The sequence below is a fragment of the Pseudopodoces humilis genome, chromosome 9 (assembly GCF_049639895.1).
Source record: "Pseudopodoces humilis isolate 2021_Gansu_Grassland_sample_001 chromosome 9, ASM4963989v1, whole genome shotgun sequence".
Lineage (NCBI taxonomy): Eukaryota > Metazoa > Chordata > Aves > Passeriformes > Paridae > Pseudopodoces > Pseudopodoces humilis.
The window spans coordinates 17,862,410-17,886,022 of NC_142208.1; the positions used below are offsets into that span (position 1 = coordinate 17,862,410).

Sequence of the window (23,613 nt, forward strand, 5' to 3'; positions counted from 1 at the left end):
ACACAGAGAAAGGAAATCCAGAGAACATTAAGCTTCAATGAAAATATGCCAGGTAATATGCTCTGTGCTACTGCCAGTGATAACAGAGCAAAAGGGAGTGAGTTCTGCTCTGTGTCGCCCCTCAAAAAGGGTTCTGGGCTTGTAGGCAAGGACACGTTATGACTATAAAGAGAACAAGGAAAATTATTAGAAAACACAGTTAACCCTCTCTGATGATGGCAAACAAGTCAAACCAGTTTTTTTTGCAGGTACTTCAAGGATGGCATGTGTTAGAATTCTTTGAAAGAGCCCTAACAGTAGATCTAATCCAACTGTGTATTCAAAGATGATGTGAAACAGCCTTCCTCTGGTAAAGAAGCCTGGCAGACGCTCTAAGAAAGCCTGCCTTTGTTCAAGGGTGGCTTAGAGAAAGCTGTTACCTAAACCCAGATGCCACCCATCGCATCCCCAATCTGCTGGGTCCCTAATAATGCACACAACTCAAATTCTGTCTGTATCAACCTAAAGCACTTTAACTCCACAGTGCTAATTAAAGGATAAAGTTACGTGAATGATCAGACCATCTGCAGCACCGAGTACAAACAGACAAGGATGCCAGAAAAGCAGTGCCACGCAAAGCCAACACGAAGTGAGTTATGACAAGTTCCACAGGACATTTCACAGCTAAATTAATTCCACATTCTACCTTATTCAAAGGTGAGGAGCTGGGCACCTGCGAAGTGGGATCCAAACTTAAAGCACATTAAACTGGAGGCCTGCCAAAAAGGAAGAAATGCTAAGGCAAGGAAACTGCTCCTAGATAGTCCCTTCTCCTCAGAATTCCAGTTAGATGTTTAGGCCATACCTCACATAAATGAGAATTCCTCATTACTACAGCATCTCCATCCAACAGCAAAGTACACTTGCCCAGGAGGTGGCAGGTAAGGGCTCAGCTTCCTCCCTCACTGTGTTTTAGTTGGTTCATAACTTCCTGCAAAGCTGGCTGGGGCACACGGGAATGCCAAGAGAGAGGACAGCTTGAAGTTCAACTGTTACTCTTATCTATAGCCACACTGGTTCCTAAAAGATGGACTCCAGCCATACTGCCATTGCAGAGAGTCTTCAGAAACAAATGCCATTTCAAAAGACAGAAGAGGTCAAAATCCTGTCTGCAGAGCCCCCAGATGATCTTAGCTCAGTGAAGCTAAGAATTCACCCACTCAGTCCAGTTTTGCTTTCTACAGGACAGGTAAAACAGTATCTAAAATGCATGCAGACACCTGGAACCACACCACCCCAGTCCTCATTATGTTGCTAGAACCACAAAGCTGCAGCAAAATCAGTCAGATTCAGAGTAAACAGGACAGAGTATCTCAAGGTAGTTGAGAAGTACAAAAGGAAGGAAAAGCATGCACATGACTTGGGCTTGGTGACTGGGGCATTCCCCTGAACAGTACATCTGACAGAAACAGAAAATTAGGTTTTTCTGTGTTATCAGCATGAAGTACTCAGTGCTAGGGAAACCTTCCAGTCTGACCATTCACGCAACTCTCTGGCAGTCACCAACTGGTCAGTCTGACAGACTGGCAGTCTCCCAACACTGGAGACTTTCACTGCTGGGACTGAAGCCCCTTCAAAGTAGGCGGCTCCTGTGAGCCCACAAGACCCCTGCTCGACTCCCTGCACACCCCACTCACACAGTCAGACCAGGTTTCCTTACTGGTTCAACCCCGTGTTTCCCATGGCAGAGTCTCAGATGTCTTGTTCCACAAAACCATTTATTCACAGTGCAGAAACATGGAAACAGCTTGAGCTGGTGTCTCCAAGAAGTACCCCCAACAAAAAACTCCCTGGGCTTTTATCCCATCACAGTGTACCTGCACACAAATCTCTCTTCCTCCTGAGTTCCCTGCTCCTGCTGTGTTCCCCATTGTCCACTCATCTACCTCACTGGCACCACTCATCTTCATGTCCTTTGTTGTCCAAGAGGTTGGCAATTCATGGCCTCTTGTCTGGGGCTCCCAACCAGAGCTCAATCTGCATCTTGGGAACTGAACTACCTGCACCAGATGTATCCCTCAACAATGAGGAGGGACAACAACAGGAAACCTCAGTATAACACAAGTAGGTGGAAACCACTTGAATTTCCACTTTAATCATCCACCCTGTAAAAATCTCAGTTTCTCAAGCAACAGCAAGAACATGAGATGAACCAAATTATCTGTAACCTGCTGGATTGTTAGTGTCAAGTGCCGTTGGAAGAACTCAGAAGAAGTCCTCCCTCACCTGCCACCTACTGCAGGCCCTCTGCCCATTACATGTTCCAAAATAAAGGCTGAACTACTTTTCACCAAAGATTCACAGCTGGAATGGAGCAAGTAAGCACAAATCATCATTTCCTGTCTGTGGTTTGGTACCTACCAGAGTCTACATACATGCTATCTGAACAGCAGATTCTATTAGGTCATTTATAGTTCAGGAAGTTCATCATATTCCCTTTCTACACAGGGTATGCTAGAAAACTTCAACAGAAGCTCTGGAGCTGTGGTGGAACTGGCTGCAGATGTACACAGACCTTACCAAAAGAAATATGTCCCGAGGATGCATGTAGGTGTGTACAAATGCTTTTTATTACTCAGAAGTAGAAAAAATACACCAGTTGAATGGCTCAGTTGTTTCCTTTTAAAAGTACAATAGGTATTCTGGATTAAAAGAATATGTCTTTATATGCATGAAAGATAGACCCTGGAACCCGTGGAAGAAGGAAGATGATAGTCACTAACAGAAGAGAATTGGAAAGAATTTCACCTGCAAGTTGTTCTGGTCTGCCCCAAGGTTTCTTACCCTTCTCTTCACCTGCCCTCGCCCCAGTAGTGATGGTGAGCAGCATCATCTATGTCAGTGCTCTGACAATCTGTTGCAGGGTGGATGGGTTAAAAACAAAGCAACAGATCACTGATGTCCACATAATGCAGACACTGAAGTAGCATCCACTGCTGTGACAATCCTGCCATGGAATAGATCAACCTGTAGACTGCAGGGCACCTCTCAGATGCAGGCTGAAAATTCTGCTCTGAACTTTGTGGATTGCTGCCATGCAACCTGGTCTTCTGAAACTTGCCCTCTATGCAGCACAAAACCAGCCCAAAAAGGAATGGAAACTACCTGAAGAAATTTGACTGCTGCTAGATGGTGCAACATCTTCATCAGTTGGCTTACTTTCTCATAATAAGACTTGAAATAATCTATTAATGCAGATTTGGAATCTGTTTTTCTGCTGGAGGTCTTGATGTGATATCTCAAAGCTCTATTTAAAAAACTCCTTTGATTTTGTGTTTTTATTGATGTTCTGAAGGTAACAGAAGCCCTCATCCAGTGACTTTAGCAAATTCCTGTGTGCATCTAACTCTTTCTAGCTACTTTGACATTTCAGATAGATACAGCTTATGCCTACTTTCTGTACACTACGTTTTCCATATTTGCAAATATTTCTAATCCTATCGGCTTGTGTTGGCTTCAGTTTGAGGCTTTTATTTCATTTTGAGCTTGTTCGGACTCTTCCCCACTAATGTATCTTACGTAATCCTCTTCTAGAGATGACAGATGTGCATTTTCAAAAAGAGGATCCTGCATCTGCGTTTCATTTTAGTTTACTGTAGCTTAATCAGTACTTTGTTAACAGCATTATTTAAGAGATGTTATCAAGCCTCATGCACTTCAAATGCATTTGTTAACTTGACAAACTAATCTAATCAAGAGAGCTTAAGGGAGACGAACTAACACTTCCTTTCCTGCAGTACTTTTCACATTTCACTTCTAATGTTGTACTCACCCTGAAAAGAACCCTTATATTCAGACTAGGCAGATAGAAGTCTGGATTATTGCTATTTACAGCTCTGAATCTGCCCACATATCTTGCACTGTTTACTAGCTTAGCTGTAACTTCTCCCTCTATTATCTCAGTTCCTCCTTTCCTCCACCTGCTAGTCTCCCAAAACTAATCAGCTTCAATACTTAAAGCTCAAATATATTTTTAAATAATGTTATTGAGTAGCTGAAATCAAAAGAAAGACTTAGAAAGGGGACAAAAGATTATTCTGCAAGTTCCCCATCTTCCCTTTGAAAGCTTTTCAATATACAGGAATATATATGTATAGACTACACATAACCCACAGAGAAACAGAAGTATCTGCCAGCTCTGTCTAACTCCTCTCAAAATAAGAATACGATTATTTTTATGACTATAATACAACTAGACAAGCAAGCAGTTGAACTACAGTCTCAGTAAATAACAGTCCCAGAGCACTTAGCAACCCTTTTCCATTATTTCAATGGAAGCTGAGCAGGATCTGGACCTCTAAAAACAAGTTCCTTAAAAACTGTTCCCTTCAAATCAAATCAGCTGATAAATGCGATTATGAACTAGCTTGGCAGCATTCAGGAAAACAAATGTCACTTCCCTCTGTTACAATGACACAATAGTTTAGTCATTACAGTTCCTTGAGAAACAAAGAAATTACTTTTGTCTGCTTATGCTACTAATAGCAATTTACCTGCATCAGAAGCATCACTGATCATTCCTGATGTCCTGTAGAAAAAACAAAGCACCAGGTGCTCCGCACACATCTGGGGCAGTAAGCTCCTGCTACAGATGCAAAGCTTCTCTAGCATCAGTGGTCTGCTGGTTCACAGAGATTTTTAAGTAACTCCCTTTGTATATTTTTTTGATGAACTAGACCATAGTAACAACAGCAATAATCCCTGGGACAGTCTCTAACTACAATGAGCAGAAAGAAAAAGAAGTAAAGCAAGAGTTTCATTCTCTACATTGGAAAGTCCTAATGGTGGAGAGGCCAGGGAGAGGTAACAGCCAGGCCTCCTGTTTTCTCAGCCAGCAAGTTCCTCTACCTGCTCCATTGAATTCCCAAATCTATTTGCATAAGGGGGTGCCATTCACTCTTTTGCCTCAATAATCACGATTTCTCCTCACCCCTTCACATTAAAGACATCTTCCTGTCCTGACGTGCCTCTGAACAGAGCAAGTCTAGCACATGAATCACACTCACAGCAAGCTGTGAGTCTTTACAGCTTTGCTGCAAGCAGGACATTACATCAGAGCCTGTTTGGGGCTTGCCTTATCACTTTTAACCACGATCCCATCAACTCCCAGCATGAGTAGACTGGCTTCCTGAGAAATTAATGGCCCTCTCTACAAGAGGCTTTCTTCCCTCCAATTTGGCACAGAAGCCACCCTGCAGATCAAAAATTAGGATGTCTTAATCACACAACTTTAAATTTTTCTAAAATATACGGATGAAGACTTGCTTTGTTATAATACTCATTGTCAGAGAAGAACATGCCACAGTATTATGCCCATTCCTACAGTTTTTGAGAAAAGCTGTCTTTCCCTCTTCACTGCATGACCAAAAGCAAAGCACAGCAGTAACCTACATGGATTCCATTAGTGGGAACACAGGTTTGGTACTGGTCCACCATGACTACTGCAGCTGGTTGACTGCAATTGCAGATCATCCTGCAATCAGCACAGAAGGGTCCACAGTACAGCTACTGAATACAAAAAACACTCCCCTCACCCCTACTCATGCGCAAAGGCCAAAACCCACAAAACTATGACATACTTCAGAAAGACAGCAAGTGACGTCAAGGACAAAGTAACACCCCAGACTACCCCATCCCAGAATAACTGCACATCTATTGGGAAAAAAGCCCACATGATCATTATGATTATTATGATTTGGCAAAGCACTCCATGTGACAATTGATATATTTTAAAAGAAAATGTAATGAAGATTATAATACAGTGGAAGAACAGACGTACCAATACATGTACAGACCAGAGAGAGAAATCTGCGCCAACTATTTGCAGATAAAACAACTCCACGTGATACAATGTAACACCTATAGATAATTTATGATTCCTTCCCATTCTCAATTATAATCCTTTTGGGGTTCACAAAACTCTAAATCAGTTCTGAAATCCGAAGAAAAATTGCTCTGTATTTTTATCTTCAAAATTAATAAAGATTATTAAAAAATGCATACACTAACATTGAAGACAACAAAAGCCTGGGTTTCTCAAACAGTGTAAATATTTACAGTGCAAGACAGTGATGAAACAGAAAAATCTCACCATTGTTCAGTGAGGACATTGCTCACATTTTATATTGTACAGAGATAAGAACAGTGCATCTTTAGGAAAATTCTGTGCTACACCACGTATTTTCCATTACATCAGAGATGAACAGTTGTAAAAACCATTTACAAACAACAGGCACTTAATCCACATTCTTCACTATTGTTTAACTGCTACCAGGCAAAACAGTCCACTTAAGGCAGAGTAAAAAGAATATACTATTGATATATATATATAATTCTGTGTTTTGAAGAAACGTGAAATCATTCCTTCTTTGTCTTTGGGTGAGTAAGAAATTTCCAAAGCCATGCAAATAAGAGTGTATTTATTTTGAATGATTTATGAGTTAAAAGTAAGGTAATTTTTTACTTACAGGTTTAATTTACAACATGTTTTTGCTGTGGAAGTCTTAATAAAATCTAGATTTCTGGATCAGTTTGACAAACCTTTAAACTCTGAAGAAACACCTATAAACCACATTCTTTAAGAATTGCCCAAAGCAACTGGAGAGCCTAAAACCAGGATCTTCAGAAGTTCAAATGTAGAGTAAAAAGAGCAGTGTACCAAACATCCTGTACTTGATTCTTCTGCTAACTTGCATGACACTGGTGAGTTTGATTTCAACCACAAATTCTCACATTTTAAAGTAACCTGATTTCTGAAGCCAAACTAACTACCCAGAAGTCATTTGCTATCCCCCAAATTTAAAAATTCTAAATGCATTTTAAATACAGGGAAATACCGTATTAAAATATTACAGTATAACAGACTTCAGTGAGAATTTTTATCGGGAAATATACTTAGACATAGTATGTTTCCTGAAAGGCTTTATATTTCCATCTTCTTACATTCTGATACCTTCTCTGTACATTTGCCATGTTCAAGAATCCCCATGCAAAAGGCAATGTGGGAAGGACCAATCCTGTAACCTGCATGAGAACTTATCCTCCAGGCAGAACACGGTGCTGGGGGAGTCCGCAGCTCCACTGACACTGCTGCCCATCTTTATTTCAACACAGAGGTGTGCTCACTGGCTGTGGTTCAGGAAGGCAAACCACTGGAGTTCTTCACTTTAGCCACTTCGGTGCAATGGAAGGATAAGAGTACTTCCACCTCCCACCTCTAGGCTGTTCCAGCCACACAGGTATCTTTTGTGGGGTGGTATCGTTCCTTACCATGGCAATGTACAGTACCTGGCACAATCAAGAGCACGGACTGAAGTGCTACAACAAAATATGCATTGTCACCAAAATTTGCCAGATCCTGATTTGAAAAAGTTGCCAGACAAACATGGTATTTCTCATCAACTTCAACATGAAAATTATGCTATGAAGAGTTTAAGAACCTCTGTGTCATAGCACTATCACTAAAAAGTAAAGCTGTATAAAGCCCAGAGACAGAGCCCATATCTGTGAACAGAACTAAATCCCTCCCAGTGCCAGAACAAGACAGCCTCTTACAGCTGCAACCTTGTCATGGGATTTGCTGGGTGGCTAAAAAAGCTGCATGTGCCTATCATATTTTGAGTGGCCCTGGTGTAGTTTAAAGGCCAGGCAACTGATTTCAGATGGTTGACAGTGTCACCCCAGCTGCCTGTGCCAGAGCTGACGCTGACATGCACTGGCAGTGGCGGAGAACCCGCAGAGTTTCCCTTCATGAGGGTGTTATTTCACACGAGCGTGCTGGCACGTGTGTGTTGGTTCTGACCATCCTTCCCTCACAACAGTGCTCTGTGCCACCCGAAAAGAAGGGATTGGCATTATTGAGACCCACAGACAAGGCATTTCTTACCACAGTCTATAAAGGGCCATTCATCCCCACTGTACCTAAAATAGCCACTGGATGCAATCATGAGATGAATACATGACTGTGGATTCTTTTAAATCACTGCCTTCTTGTACAGACAAGAAAACTGTGTCCAGCAGTTGCATCCTCACCCGTTGTCCTTGTTCTCAATTCAGCAATCAAGTGTTGACCCTTTCTGTCCCATCCAGTATTAGCCTCTTCTTTTCTAAAAGTACTAAAAGAGATTTTATGAGAAACATAGAGAAACAGCAGAAAACTCCACCGGTCTATTCCTATGCACTTGCAAGACCTGTATAGAATCTTATTAAAGCAAATCCATAACAGCTTTCTATCACCAGAATTACAGCAGCACTTCTAAAGTCCAGCTATGATCCACTAGCTCCTCATTGCCAGCCAAACACAGACAGCTGCAGAAAGCTACTGAGACAGAGTGAAATGCCCAGGTACTGAAAAATGGTGCTTTCTAAAGAGAAACACTTAGAACTGCACAGGTCTGTTTCTTGCTGCTGGAGAACAGGCAGACTTGCAATGCCCTTCTGACCTACTCTTAAATTATTGCTTTGAAACACATGCTGGAGTGAAAACTGGCAATCTCCAAGTGTCTAGTAAGGGTGAGAGGAGGCCCAAGCCATCATATAGCAAAATTCTGTGGGACAAAAGGTGGTTTTGAAGGAACCTGGTGATAGCTGGAACAACACAATGGAATGGATACTGGGATGCTGTTGCATATCTACAAGGCAGTAAAAGATGCTGCTATACAAAGTTCTCCAAACAGAGAAATAAAACTCAGGAGCATGGCTGTATCACTCATGCCAATTGACATGTCACATTCTTCAAGCCAATCACATTTAGAAGTGGCTTTTCTGTCTCTTCCCCAAGCAGATAGTCTTTGCTTTAAATTAGTTTAAACAGGAGCCAGTGAGATAAGCCAAGTGTGCTAAAACAAGGCTGATGCAACTCTGGTGCATATGAGCACTACTGTAAAACCTGAAACATTCATGAAGACAAAATCTGGAAGAAACACTAGTTTTTATCAGGTTATCTGTTGAAATTGAAAGCGAGAAGAAAATATTTATTTATTTATTAAGCTGAAGTATCAACAGTCCTTGTGGAAAATCTGCTGCTGGAGAAAGAGGCAAGCATCAAACCTGTTGAATTTTACATCGACAGTGCCCTTTGCTGCAGAGAGAAAAACCCACAGAACTGTGCCCTACTCTCCTCCATGTTTTCCAGGACCCATACCAGCTGACCTTCTTCTTGGTTTCCTTCTCTAAGTAGCTACAATTACGATAATACTCAGGGACATTTGCTCTCCCAAACAGCAGATGAAAAATAACCACAGACAAATAATTTGAACATCTGCCGAATTACACTAATGGAGAGACAGCGATGTATTTTTCTATTAATCATTTTAAATGGCAAATGCAAGTTTGTTTTGCCTTTCTCAATTGAAAAAAAGAAAACTACCTCCTATTCCCAAAGCAGCAGATATTAGAAAGTCAAGACAAAAATCTCCTCTGTTTTCTGCTCACTTGAAACAGTTGGCTTGTTCCATTCTAGATAGTCCCATCTTTAGCACAGGCTCCCACACATAGGCTGTACAGCACATCAAGATGTTCACAAGGTATATAAAGACTAAAGATGTCTTCTGCTATTTCTGAAGTGACAGGAACCAACAAGTGACCAAAACACTGCTGCTTTCCTCTTAGAGGTCCCAATCATTCCCTTCAGTCTGTGGGTGCTACAGGAAGCAGTGCCGTGCCTAGGAACAGGCATGGTCCCCTCTGCGTCACAAGTGACCTTGTGCCAGGCATGGTCCTCCTCCATTGGCTGTGCTCTCTCTGAAAGGGCATAAAGCCTTGAGCTCAGAGGAAGTTACACTCCTTGTTTTTCAGGGACACATGCTACTCAATGAATGGCATTACCTGGCAACATTACAATAAACTCACAAAGAAATAATCTGGTACAAGATCACATCCCCTACATTTCCTGCAGAGTTAACAGAAGTTTCACATCTCAGCAAGGACAGCTGGTCTCTCACTGCCTCATTACAGATGACAGAAGTCATCCAACTTAAGAAATTAAATCGACAAGAGGCTAAAAAGTATTCAGATCCCAATCTTAGGAGATGTGAAATACCTCAGCTGAAAAGGCTCCCTGTTCTTTGCTGTCCTGCTTCTGCAGCAAAGCCACACAGCTGTCTTAAAATGCTCAACCTAACAACTTCAAGCAGGAAACAACAATGTAACACACATATAATGTTCCTTTCAGTGCTCCTGGACTGGGTTTTCTGGGGTAGGTGTGGGGTTTTTTAAAGGAAAAATAAAATCTGTAGGAAGCAGATGACCACCATGGCAGGCATCTTCTCTCCCTCAAAAAAAGACCCTGCTGGAAAAATTGTAATTTAGCTGGGGCAAAGACTCAGCATAAATGCAGTGCAAAGTTACTACCATCAATGTTGGAACACCTGGTCTTTCCCCAAAATTACCTCCTCAAACGTTGATTCTGTCCAGATTTTCCAGACTGGCAAAACCACTTCAGCCTCCAATCTTGTCCTATATGCAGTTTATGAATTAGAAGACTTCTCTAATTAGAGATCACCAGTGGAATTAGAAGGTAGATTATTTTTAGCAATTGTCTGATTGAGCTGGAGCTGTACTCAGTTGCAAATTAGTTAATTTTTCTAAGGCTACATTTTACACAAGAATTTCCAATACAACATTTAGTATCTCTTCAAAGCCATCATCTATCAGCAAAGACAAAGCAGCCATCATATACCCAAGAAGGTACTTTTTAACGTCTTCAAGTTTCTCACTCAAAGCCTAGAAGGAATGGCGAGGGGAGATGAAGAAACATGGAAAGGTACAGCCATCTTCACATACCAATGGTGAATGCACAAGCTTGAGTAACACATCCCTCTGCAAGCTGTCATGCAGGAGCAGCATCTTTTACAGAAGGGGTCATAGAAGGCCCAGAGACAGTGTAACATGCTGTTTTATTGCTCACCAAGTTAAAGCATGACTTCGCCTGATAGTGATTTTCTTCCTTCTTTGGCATGTTACAATAAAGGAAGAAAAAAAGACCCACAGAAGAAAGGCTTGGCTCAGAAACTTGCCAACTCTCCTTGACTCAGAGGGGTTGCTAGACACAGGGAATAAACAGCTCAGAAAAGCAGGCCTGTGCTGCAGTATGTCCGTGTTATTGGCCTTGGTGGGATGCACTGTGTACAGTCAAGTTGCTTTCCACTCCCATCCCCTGCTGACAATTACTTTCAGACTTGAAACCCAACAGTTTCATCATCTTTTTAATTCCCAATTCCTGGCTCAGATGTCTCTCATATGCACTAGCTAGACTACATCAACCACAAAGACCTGCCCATGAGCCACACAGGATATACCTCAAAGGCAATCACTCAGAGACTGGATCATCAGCTCTGAATTTCTCTTCCTTTATTCATAGAAGTAGCAATACAAACTGTGTGACAAGGGATAAGTGTATGCTTTGTAGTGTCATGTGGAAAGGGAGATATCGCCAGAGCATCAGGATGCAACTGGAAAACACACCTTCCTTGAGCAGAGCATCTACCCTGAAGCAGAACCATCCCCGCATCCTCCTCCCCTGAACAAGGCATAGACAGTAAAGACAGGCTGTCTTTAGCCAAACCTATGCAGGTCTTACAGAGCAGAGAGCCTTAACAGAGCAGCTGATGAGGACTTGAAAAGGCAGCTGACAAACAGCCAACCAGCACGATGCCTGTGGGGTATAGCAGCTCTACCAAGCCTCTGCAAAGCACCTATAGTTCTGCATAGTGAGAGCATGCCGACTAAAAACTTCCCAGTGGGCAAAGATGGGTGAGACAGACTGAACATGTGTCCAAGCTGACAGGTAGAGCTCAAGTAGACAGAGAAAGCAAACAACCATAAAAAATATCTAACAGGACACAATGAAAGATCACAGCCAAGAATAAAATGCATGATGTATCTAATTCCCTCTCTACATAAGGAACTGATGCTGAGTTCTTTGCTCTCAGGCTGCTGGGCCACATGATGCTATGCTTGCCAGGGTATCACTAACAAAGGAAAGTGAGTGAGAAATCGTATCTTGAATCACACATGTTCAACAGCAACTGAGCTGGGATCCTTGCCTTGAGGTTGGGGAAGCCGATATCAACACAACCAGTAAATAAAAGCCTAGGTCTGGAGCAGGTATAAATGCTTCAGGGTCCCCAAAACACCAAACACTGACCATGGGAGATCCTGGGAGGAAAAACACCACCAAAAGACAGCAAAGCATATGTCAGACTTACCCTGCTGCACTTGGTACGCAGGTAATGTAGAGGAGGTGCTTCCACACTTCACTAGCAGCATCTCAAATGCAGCCTTACTGAGCAGGGGTAAAATGCCAAGAGCACTTAGACTTAGTACGAGGCACTGGGCTCCAGCAGGGCCATCTTCTGCTGCTTTGAAGCTAAAGTTCTAATACGTCATTGCACACTGCCTCACTAGAAACAAAGCCAGACATTTCATTTAAGAAAGTAATCAGATGGATTAGGAAAGGTCAAAGAATAATAAGTTTGAACTTCTTGCCATTTGGAAAATACAAAAGTGTTGTGGGCTCTCCGTGATTTGCCTGGAAAACATCACACTGCAGTTTTCCTACACTTCCAGGATGGCACATAAAAAGGAACTCATCTCTAAAAGGTCTTAGGAACTGCAGAGCTCTGCAGCTCTGTGTACTAGAGCAGGACTCTTTTTCACACCCTGCCAAAGCATGGAGCAGCTCACACAGAACAGTATGGAGACCTTCCAAGCCTTACAATTTTGCAGTGATTAGTGAGAATTTCTGCAACATCAGAAATACTCAACTTGAGCGGTCTCAGTCAGAGTTACCCTCTCCTGTCAGGTCTGACCCTAAGATGAAGGGTACAAAATAGCTGAACATCACTGTCAAAATAATCACAGAAACAACATACATGCCTCACACAAAGGAATTGCTAAGAGGCAATATACAGTTTTGATGCCCCAAAACAAGAAGATATTTCAGGGCTTCAATAGGAAAATACTGCATAAGAACACCAATGTGTTTAGAAGGCTGAAATCTGATCTTGTTTTTATTGGCTTCTGCTTTATTATGCCAAGAGCAAAGTTAAAACTCCCTTCCATATTCTAATTAAACTTGCTACTGTTTTTCGCTAATTCCCAAGATCAAGCCAGCCTGACAAGAATCATGTAATTTTACAAGGGTATCTCCCTCCACCCCCTTACGTTATCAAACATTAATTTTGTGAAGACTGTGCTGCATCATGCCAGCTCTAATTTAGTACCAGTATTTTAAATTTCCCCTAAGTCTTCAGAAGGCCTTGCAGCAGAAGGCCATTCCATAGCAGAAGGATTAGCACAGCCTGAGATCCTGCATTTGAATCCTGTGGTTCTATGTTTCATAGGGGCCACTCACCCATATGGCCCATCTTATGTTTAAAAAGCACCATCTCCATGGGCTTTGGCACAGGGTGAGGCTGCAGTTCTTTGTTGTGACATTGCAATTTATATTCCATTCTTTCTGCAACATCTAAAGTTCCAGCAATTATGTGACATTTAGCCAACAGGTTCAGAAGTTACTGGCAATGCGATTGCATAAACCCACTTCCCCATAGAGAACAGATTAAAAAGAAAAATCCAAGAATCTTACAAATACCATGATACAGATGTCAACTGAGTTGCAGGAAACTAAGGTATGCATAGGTGAAGTCCCTGAAACTGGAAAACAGGCCAGAAGCAGGAAAAAAGACTCAGATTTCCTGTCTCTCACAAAAAACCCCTTTAGCGGCAAGTGAACTTCCTCTTCTTTTTAAAGCTAAGCAGATTTTTTCTTCTCGTTGAAACAAGACAGCATTTAGTTCAGTATGCATTTATCATGTTTGGTGTAAAAAACCCCTTCCTCTAGAGACCATTTGCAATGTCAAAGAGCAGCAAATCTTCAGCCCACCTGCTTTGTGGATTATTTGCATGCACATACATAGGTACACATATAAATACATTTTATGGAAGCAGCTTCATAGTAAATCAATAGTCACAGATTGTGCTAGAGAAAAAATACTGACAACTGTCCTTCCTTGTCCTGGCACTTCCAGTTCAGATTTGGCAGGCAAGCTCAAGATGATTATCCTAAAAGCTCTAACAATAATCACAGTTAAAAGGACATTTTGGATGCAGAATTGCAAGGGGAACTCACATCATTTCCTAGAAAGGAATGAAAAATCAAAACCTACTGTCAGCTTCAGAAAGAGCCAGACTGCTCCCATGTATGCTTTCTTCTCTGTCATCACCTATGGGAAACTATTACCTCATGCTCTTCACATTCCTCCAGTATGCCAGACTTCACCAGGCTTATGTACGATGAACCAAAAAGCCACTGCCAGCTTCCACTTTCTATCTATTGCAGCAGAATTCATCATGCTGTTAAATGCAAGTCCCTTAAGAGTGGTTTGCTGAAGGAGGCCACGTAAAACATGCAAAAAGGAGACAAACAGATAGGGCAAACAGAGTAATTTGCAATAATTTCTTGCTATAATGTGACCCATGTTATGAAACCATGGAAGAGCCCTGTATTGCATCACTTCCTGTTCTCTAATCCATCAATCTTCCCATAAATATTTATATGCACATAGAAAAAAAATACATACACAGAAATATGCCACATTTTTCCATTAGCCTTTCTCTTCTGACTGATGCATTCGTAGTTACAAGAGATTATAACAAGGATTGGCATAGTACTGAATCACCCTCAATAGCACACTGCGCTTTTACAACTAGAAATAGAGGGATCAGAGAGATTAATCCTCTGTCCTGGATGAGACAAGGAACCAGTGACAGGGAAAGCAAATATAAATAGGCAGAGAAGGCTTTGTCTTGCTACAGCTCCCACTGGTTTTGAAGGAGTCTCTTCTACAAAGAAATGCTTTAGGATACCTTTACGGATGACATTAAACAAAGACATCCCTTCTGTAAATCCTGCAGTAATTTGGAGATGAGGGGTTCCCACAAATAATCCTGTGGCACCATCTTCCCTCTCCCAGGAAAGTAAAGGCCAGGTCCACGGCCAAGAGAAGTGCTTACAGTAGAAGATCTGACTGAATACTTCCTCAATGTTTAAAGAGTGCTATAGGGCAGGTTGTTCAGAGTCAATTTGTTGCTTCCTTCAATTAATGGTGCTCAAATGGTCCTCTAGAGGAAAAATTCACCCAAATCCCATGTCTAGAAGCCAGTTTCTAGTTTCAGTCCAAGAAGTCATGGTAATGTGTAGACCCCCACACATGTGGTGTTCCCATGGAAATTCTTGTGTAATGATAAAGCAGAACTTCAAACTCAGTTCTAGCAACAAGAACAGAACACAACTCCCTTCCTCAAGCTGCACAATGGCACAGAGTTCTTAGCAGTAAGTCTGAGTGACAAATTATTCTGGTCATTAGAACCAGCAGATCAGACCCAGGGGAAGCCTATCTATTTATTCAGAAGCATTGGGGTTTTTTTTTCCCTACAGATACTCTTCCTTGCAGGCTCAGTACACACATTAAAGAGGAACCAAAGCTTTTTAAAAAGAAAGCACATTTGAGAGGAAGAGATGCAAAAAGGATTAGTATACTTTTTTAAAAATTAGCAACTTTTCATGTAAACTTGAACCCTATTCTTTTTTTTCTTCTTTTTTTGGTTTGTTGCCTTAGAGTTTGTCACCTTCTATCTTTCCTTTCTTTCCCTGTTATCCAATTGATCTTTAGATTCAAAGAGAGAAGTTTCTCACCCTGTGTGGAGGACATGACAGAAGTCAAGCTACCAGCTCAAAAAGAACAGCTGACAGCATTTTTATTCCTTGTAATGAACCTCTTATCCTGGATGGTGCATAAACACTTGCTCTTACTGAAGCCATGACCAAACTGGGAGACAAACTCAGCCCTAGCTGTGGTAGCAGTGACCTGTTAGATGATGTTCTTAAGTCCAATGCCTGTTTTCCCAAGGAGAAACTCTGTTCTGAAGTTCATCTACAGCCTCATCTGCAAAATGGACTGGTGACGTATTCTGTCCTGATGCCCTTTGAAGGACACAGAAACTCTGAAGGGCAGATATACAGGCAAACCCAGCTGATACACAGGATTTACCTACCCCCAAAATATACAAAATTCCATATGAATTGTGGCTATGTATTTTGCAAGGTTTACAGCTGGGATCCTTAAATGAGTCTCCAGGGATAAAGTACTCATCTACTACCTTTATATCATGTAACTATGGAAAATCTCAGACACACTTTCTAGAACCTTTCACTATTTTCCACCCATTACACATAGGTAATATATGTGTATTTCATCTAAAATTTCCAACACTGTTTTCAGCTGAGTCCAATCAACAATTACATTCTGAGAGGTCAAATTCAAGATTTGCTACTAAGCCCCGAGCCCCCTTACCTGCAGGTACCAAATGTGAGCTTCAGGGTGGCACTCATTTTAAAAGACAGAGAAGTTTAACAGTCATTTGCAAACACCTTTGATCTAGGTCAGCCCAAACATGATAACCAGCAGGACATATAATAAAGGCCAGCCTTCCTTCTTGGTCCCAGGGGAAAAGAAACTGCTGATGGTTGAGATCTCTTGCATTGGTGAACTGTCTGGCTATCTGGTGATGAGTTACATTTAAGAGTAACAAAGCTCTTAAAGCATACTTTTAATTGCAAAAAGACCAGGCTTCCAGAGGCTCTTGTCCCTTTACCTGCCCCAGAATCAATAAACACTATGTAATCTATTATTTGGTTTTTTAATGTTTTACATAAATGTGGACACCTTGATAAAATCCCACAGAAACATTGTGGGAAGCAGTGAAAAATAATCTGATTTAGAAATTATGAGTTATTTTGGGAAGTTTTCAGTAAAATCTAAACAGAATTAGTAAAACTGACCCTATCTCAGTGAAGAGCATTTCAACAATCTGGAGCTGTGAAAATTCACAGCAAGCAAAGCCCACCCAGCAAGTGTAATGCCAGCTCTGCTATGCTACATCAAGCTGCCACCAGATCTTTGCAGTCAATCCACAAGTCAGCAAAATAAAAGTCCCAGCAAACCTTGCATGAGTTCTGTCTCACTATGGAAATTAATACAGTGAATTAGATGTGCAATTTACGTGGTTCACACAGTTCCTGCAGCAGCTAGCACTAGATGCTCCCAAGAAAGAACTGACATGAGCAGTAAATCCAGGAAGTCCCCCAGGAAGATTTCCACTCTAACACCTTATACCCTGGAAGTTTTTCCCAGACTTCAAGCTTTTCATTCCTTATAGCCTTCTACAGTTTTGCTACAGTCCAAGCACAAGGTTGTTCAGGGTTCCTGGAAATTCCTTCCTTCAGTGCCTGTTAATTTTTTATGGTCCATGTACAGGCTCTTAAAGAATGCTAGTTAAACACTTCTACAGGATCAAGAGTTCCTTCCTTATACTTTTTGGGGGAGGGTGGAAGAGCAGACCAAGAACAAAACTAAATAAAAAACAATTAGGAAAAAAAAAAAGAAGAAACCTCATTCCTGTTTTCATTTTTTCCTGGCAGATAGCCATGCACTCTCTATTAATCACATTTTCTGAAGCTAGTTACACTAAGGCCCACTTAGGGCTGACTGAGGTATATGGCAGAAAAGACTCTTAGCAGGAGACTGCTTTTTCTCATTCAGCAGGATCAATTCAGGGCTTGTAACAACCACCTTCAACTCCTTCTTTGAGCAGCATTATTACTGGAAGCTGTCACATTCCTGCAGTGGTCTGCCTTCCCCACTAAGGTCAGTGTTTGGAAGAGCAGTAAGGAAATCAGTCTGTCAGACACTGTGGTACATTGCCTAAAGTACCTGTGACAGCCTCAGCAGCTGGGAAGTCCTTTCACCCTTGAACATGGGAGATTTGCTTGTCCAAAATGTTGGATCTAAAATAACAGAAGTTTGAATAAAAAACCAAAACATATTGGAAGCTTGTCCAACATGCTGAATTAATGTGTCCTCATAACAGTTAAATGTGTGCAAAAGCAGCCTGGGAACAGGTGTTTTTTCTAGCACTAGACCTCACCTGAACATCTCCAACAATTCTAGCCCCATATCCATACACTGAGGCACGAAAAGCGTGCAGCTTTTTCCCCAAAACAGAAAACTGTTTCTTTTTAACTAGTTTATAAGCAGAACTGCTGGCTAGGGCTATCTGAAAGCCAAGTAAAAAAAATAATAAATCAAAAGAACGACAAAAACCCAACACCATAACGACAAATATTCAGCAAATTGTTAATTTCTTAAATTTACATTAGACCTAAATCACACAAAGTTCCCAGTAAAAGGGCAGCTGTTCAGACTTCAGCAGTCCTACAGTTTTCAGCAACCGCAGCAGAATCAAGTCTCACTTTCTCCGAGCAGCTACGGGGCTGCTCTGGGGAGAGTCTGGCACCAAACAGTTTGGGCTACAGCGGAGAAGCTGCTAACATTCCCAGCAGGTATTATTCTGGGAGCTAGGGCATACCCTTTAGACTGGAACATTGATGTTTCCAGCAGTCCTGGTCCTCAGGCAGGCTTAGCAAAACTCTGCATCAGTAGAAATTGATCTATGTTGACAGATTTCAAACAAAATACTTTAGGTCTAATAAATAAAGCGGTTTTCAAAGAAAACTTTTCTCTGAAAACGTTTGACTAGGACTATTGCTAGATCAAGCTCAGCCTCATCTGACACTACTCCAAACCAATTTTAGAAGCACAGATTCATAAAGATTGCTGCTGCTTCAGCTGAAGCGTTACTGTCAGACCGGCTCTCTCCCACCCACATCTTCCTTCCAATATCTCTTTCCACCTCCAGTCAAGCTCTAGCTAAATTGTCCCTTCTGTGTTTATGCTGCTGGGTTATTTCACAGATTTGCGATGCTCGGAAGTAGAGCAGTCCTTTGCCAACTGCAGAGCTGAGCCGCGTGCCCTCTTGCACTGCGGTTTGAGACCAACTGCTCTGGCATTGGCACACTGTAATTCTCCCTTTGCTTGCACTTTTAGCATACTAAAATGAGGAGAAGTTAAAGTGTTACAGTTTGGAACAAGTCGAGCACTACTCTGCCTGCCAACTAGCTCCAGGAAGCATGAAGGAATTCTGACTATTTCTTAGTCTGCCGTGAAACTTCATGATTCCTTACGAACACGTTGCGACCAGCACATCTTGCGCGCTGTTTTCTCTCTGGCGTATCTCTGTTCCACGTCGCTCACGGAACGCGAATTCGCCTCCTCCTCCTAACGGGACACCTGGTGCAAACACGGTCCCTTTCCCACAGCTGCTCGCCTCTCGGTTTCCCCGCAGCAACACTAATGCTCCCAGCGCCGGCCGCGGCAGCTGAGGCTGTGCAGACAAAGACGGCGGAGGTGGGAAAGCCTCTTACCAGGGAATTAGGTGCCGCTTCCCCAGCTCCGACAGAGGAGCGCCCGCCCCAGCGGCCCCGCTGCCCCTGCCCCGGCCAAGGCGGCGCTGCACGGTCCGGCGGGGAGCGGGGCAGGGCCGCACCGCCCGCCGCTCGCCCAGGAGCGCCTCACCTGCCGGACCGGCGGGGGGGGCGGGTGCCCGCGGGGCGGGGACGGGCGCCGGCCGCTGGGCAGCGACCCCGGGGCAGGCGGCCCCCGCACCGACCCGCCCTGGGCCGCCCCCGGGCCCGGCCTCGGTGCCCGGCCTCGCGGCGGCGGAGGGGCGCCGGACCCGGCTCGGCCCCCGCGGAGGAACCGGCGGCTCCCCGCGGCCAGGGCGGCGGCCGAGCCTACCTCGGTGGTGCCCCGCACAGGGCCCGGGCCGGCGGCTCCTCCTCCGGCTGCGGCGGCTGCTGCTGCCCATGCCCGGGGCCAGGAGGCGGCGGGCCGTGGGGCCGGGGGGGTCCCCGCGAGGCCGGTCTCCCCCAGCTCTCCCCCGGCTCCTGTTTACCGCGGCTCCCCGGGCCGGGCTGCCTGTCAGCGCGCCGCCCCGCCCCGGCCCGCCCCCGCCGCCATGGCCCGGAGCAGCACGGGCAGGCGAGGCGGCCGCTCCGCAGCGGGACGCGGCTGTCCCGGCGCCCGGCCGCCTCCCGCTGGGGCCGCCCCGCTCCGAGCCACGCCCCGGGAGCGCGCTGCTGGCACCTGCGCGCCGGGCCGGGCGGGGGCGGCACCGGCACCGGGACCGGGACCGGTGGGGAGCGGCAGGCGACAGTCGGCAGCGGAGGCAGTGCGGTCCGGCTGTCCTGAGCTCAGCACTCAGCCCTGCGGGGGTGCTGCTGTCGCTACTGGCCAGGGTAAAACGGCTCGCGCTTTAGTGGGTAGAATAAAACGTCTTAACTTCATAGGGTGCCATTTAACTTTTTCAAAACGTACGTATGCTGAAAGCCTGAAGATGTCTTATAGCTGTCGTCGTAAGGTGTTTTGTATTCATCGCTCACCTGCACTTACTGATTTACCAGCAAAAAATATGTCAACAAAAAGCTTCGAGTTTGCCTCGTATCTGGGTGCCATACTCTGCTGCTATTTTACACTTTTGTTATGCAAGCAGGATACTTTAATCTTTTCTTCCCAAAGATACCTGTCTCCTGAGATACGCTGGAATAGGTGAGCTATACTATTGAGGTGAATTTTACAGGGGGAAAAAGCAAAGTGAGTGTTATGAGAATAAGGGAGAGTTTTCTGTGTTCAGGCATGATGTCTATCCCACTTGGGAATAAGTGAAAAGAACAGGAAAATAGGCAGCTTCACTGCAGTTTCTGTCAGTGCAGCAGACAAGAAAGCAGATATTGTTCAGAGAATAAAACAGAAAACAAGGAAACCTCCTGACTTGACATGAAAATGCATTCACTAAACCTTAGCTGAAATTTTCATCTTCTGAGTCTGCACTTTTTCACAATAATTTACAGGGCTCCAGGGAGATTATATTTACCCATCGAGAACAGTGCAAAAAGCATAAAATGAGTAAGGTAACCCCTTTTCATGCAGTGACCACCCTCTACAGAAAAATGACATCAGGTTTGCAGAGCACAGAGAAGCTGTCATTGCATTGCAGAGTTAGTACCCAGCACCCCCAAGTAGTGAAACTGGGAGAAGCATCACCCAGGGTGTAAGGTATGTCTTCCTGGGAAGGGGAGAGTGTGTGTAGAACTCCAATTTAGTCATATGTAGATTTAAGTTAACAAACTCAGATTGTATCTCTATAAAACTGTGTATGGAAACTTGCATATGTGATGATAACCATTGTCCCCTTGACAGGCAGCATAGGTTTGTACAGAGAACCAGTACTGCTGGCTTACCTTGAGGCCACTGGGATTTCTCAGGGTGGGCTCTTTCCTTCCTTCACACTCTCAATCCATTTTGTTATATGGCTTGTTTGTTTTTTTTTAAATTATTTTTTGGGCTAGGATTATATTCCACTTTGGGAATAGCATGGCTCACTACTCAGTGCTGTGTGCCAGGAAAAGGGCCTGCAGACACAACTGGAATAGGAGTAGATATTATACAGAAAAATAGTCATACAGAGCAGAGGTTTTCCAGGTAAACTACAATAACTAGGGATTAGGCCTGTAATGAAGGAAGCCACAATAAGCTACTTTGCAGATCTAAGCTTTTCCTGTGTTTTGCAATTATTACTCCACGGTCTCTGTTTCCCCGGAAAGCTTGTCTAGTATTTTAACACGTTTTTCTTAGCTTAAAGTCTCAGCAACAGCCTCCTGAATAGAGGACTGCAGAGCTGAGACTAAAGCCTCAATACAGAAAGGGGAACACTACTGTGGAACATCCTGAATGCCTTACAGCCCTCAGTAGAAAATGCAAACCTAAGCTGTTGCAAATGTTCCCCCCCAAACATGAAGCTAATTTAAAAATTAGCAAAGAATGAATAAACTTAAGCTAAAGGCCATTAGTCAAATGGAAATAATAAATTCTTCCAGATAGTGTTGCTGTTTGAAACCTGAGAAGATTCAAGGTTTAAAAAAATTATGGGAATGGAACAGAACAGTTCCATTTTACTAATTGAATAGCTCTAGGTCAGAATTACAGAAAAAGCATAGTTTAGGAATGTGTGCCTAGAAATGCATGTCACACTTAGCTGAAGAACTGATTGATCTGCAGAGAGAGCTGCCCTGATGCCCTGCACACAAGATCTGGACTGTGAGGACACACATGGCCTTACTTGCCATCAACAACAAACTAATTTTACTGAATTTATTTAAAAAGGTGAAACAGAATTATCTCTATGACCAGGAGACTCCAATACTTTGTAGAAGCAACACAGATCTAGCATATGGTTACAAGTCTATGCTTTTTAGAAATTCTCTTAGCACAAAGGCCCGGAGAGTGGTGCGGGGCAGAAACCCTGAATAGTAACAGCTGTTGTGTAATTGTGTCCTTTTTTGGTCCTTAGTTATTACAATACATACAGTAGTTATGTAGAAAAGCATAATTCATTTTCCCAGATAATTACAAATGATCTTTTTGTCTACAGTGTTGGTCTGAGCACCTGCATGTTCCCATAGCAACTCCACAATATTTCAGGGATTACTTTGTAATTCCACTGTATTTTGGGTCTAGTTTTTCTCCAAGCCAGCTCAGTTCCTCTAGTTCCTTCCATCAGCATCTCTTGAGCTGTGTGTTCTCTCATCTGTTCACTCTCTTGTATACACATTACTGGCCAAAATAAAGTGATATTTCTCCAAAAGTTCTCTCATGACCTTATGTTTTACTGAAGGTGAGCCGAGGATTCATTCCTTCCTGTGCTGTTGTTCTGCTGGTTTCTGCCTGTGCTAGGTGAATAAAACAGATTCTGGTAGGAGAAGGGAAAAGTGGAGTCATTAGGGAAGGTGAGTAGAATGGATGGGAATTCAAGCAGAAAGATGAACAGAAATAAAATAAAGTTTACATCCTTCCTGACTGATCATGGAATCAGCTTTTATCAGAAAGGTGCCCGATTTCTAAGGTTAAATCACCTTTAACAAAAACACTGCCAGAGCACCAAGAAGGTGATTTGGAGACATCTTAACAAACGCTTTTTCAAAGCACCTGAAATTCATCAAACTTTCTTCAGTCTCACATGCAGGATATAAATCAGTACTATAGTACATACATTTTACTAAAACCTGGCCTTTGAAAATCACTATGATGATTTGAAACACATCTCTGGGACAGAGTGGCATGAGCCATTAAAATCTCACATGGAAAACAGCAGGGAAAAAAGAGCATTTCTGCCTGCAAAGCGAACTGTAACCTTTCTCCCAGTGCAGTGCTGTAAGACCCTGGTATGCTGTGGATGCAGCACAGTGGCTGCAGCCAGCCCTACACACAGCAGGTTTAATCTAGCATGGTGTGACAAACAGGCATATGACAACACACCCCAGCAGACTTCAGCAACTCTTCAGCAGTCATGTGAGGGTGCCTTTGAAGACTGACAAGATTGGATACAGCTTTGAATCTGTCTCAGAGCAGATAAGCTTTTGAAGTAATAAAGCCTAACCCAGGCCTCAAAAACACTATCCTCTGTAGAAGCTTTCAGGGGTATCTTCTCCTTTCTGAGCCTCAAAACTAAAGGCTGAAACACAACAAACTGACCTTTTGAGGTGATTTGTCTAGGTAAAACTAGTCATCTGGGCATGGGTGAACTGGCTCCAGAGAAATCCAATCCACAACATTAAGG

At 43.2% G+C, this 23,613-nt stretch overlaps 1 protein-coding gene across 6 annotated transcripts in view; it reads right to left on the bottom strand.

Moving 5' to 3' along the window:
* The window catches only part of MARCHF8 (membrane associated ring-CH-type finger 8), a 97,855-nt gene extending 77,956 nt beyond the window's left edge, over nt 1-19,899 (bottom strand). For 3 of the 6 annotated variants that reach the window (XM_088060062.1, XM_005520571.3, XM_014250249.2), the window contains exon 1: nt 19,737-19,899. The gene's annotated coding sequence lies outside the window, so the exon portion shown is untranslated. Of the gene's footprint in view, nt 1-12,245; nt 12,345-17,813; nt 17,871-19,363; nt 19,431-19,736 lie in introns of those variants that run through there. The other 3 variants (XM_014250251.2, XM_014250252.2, XM_014250250.2) reach the window with 3 other exon arrangements.
* Nucleotides 19,900-23,613: the final 3,714 nt, after the last annotated feature.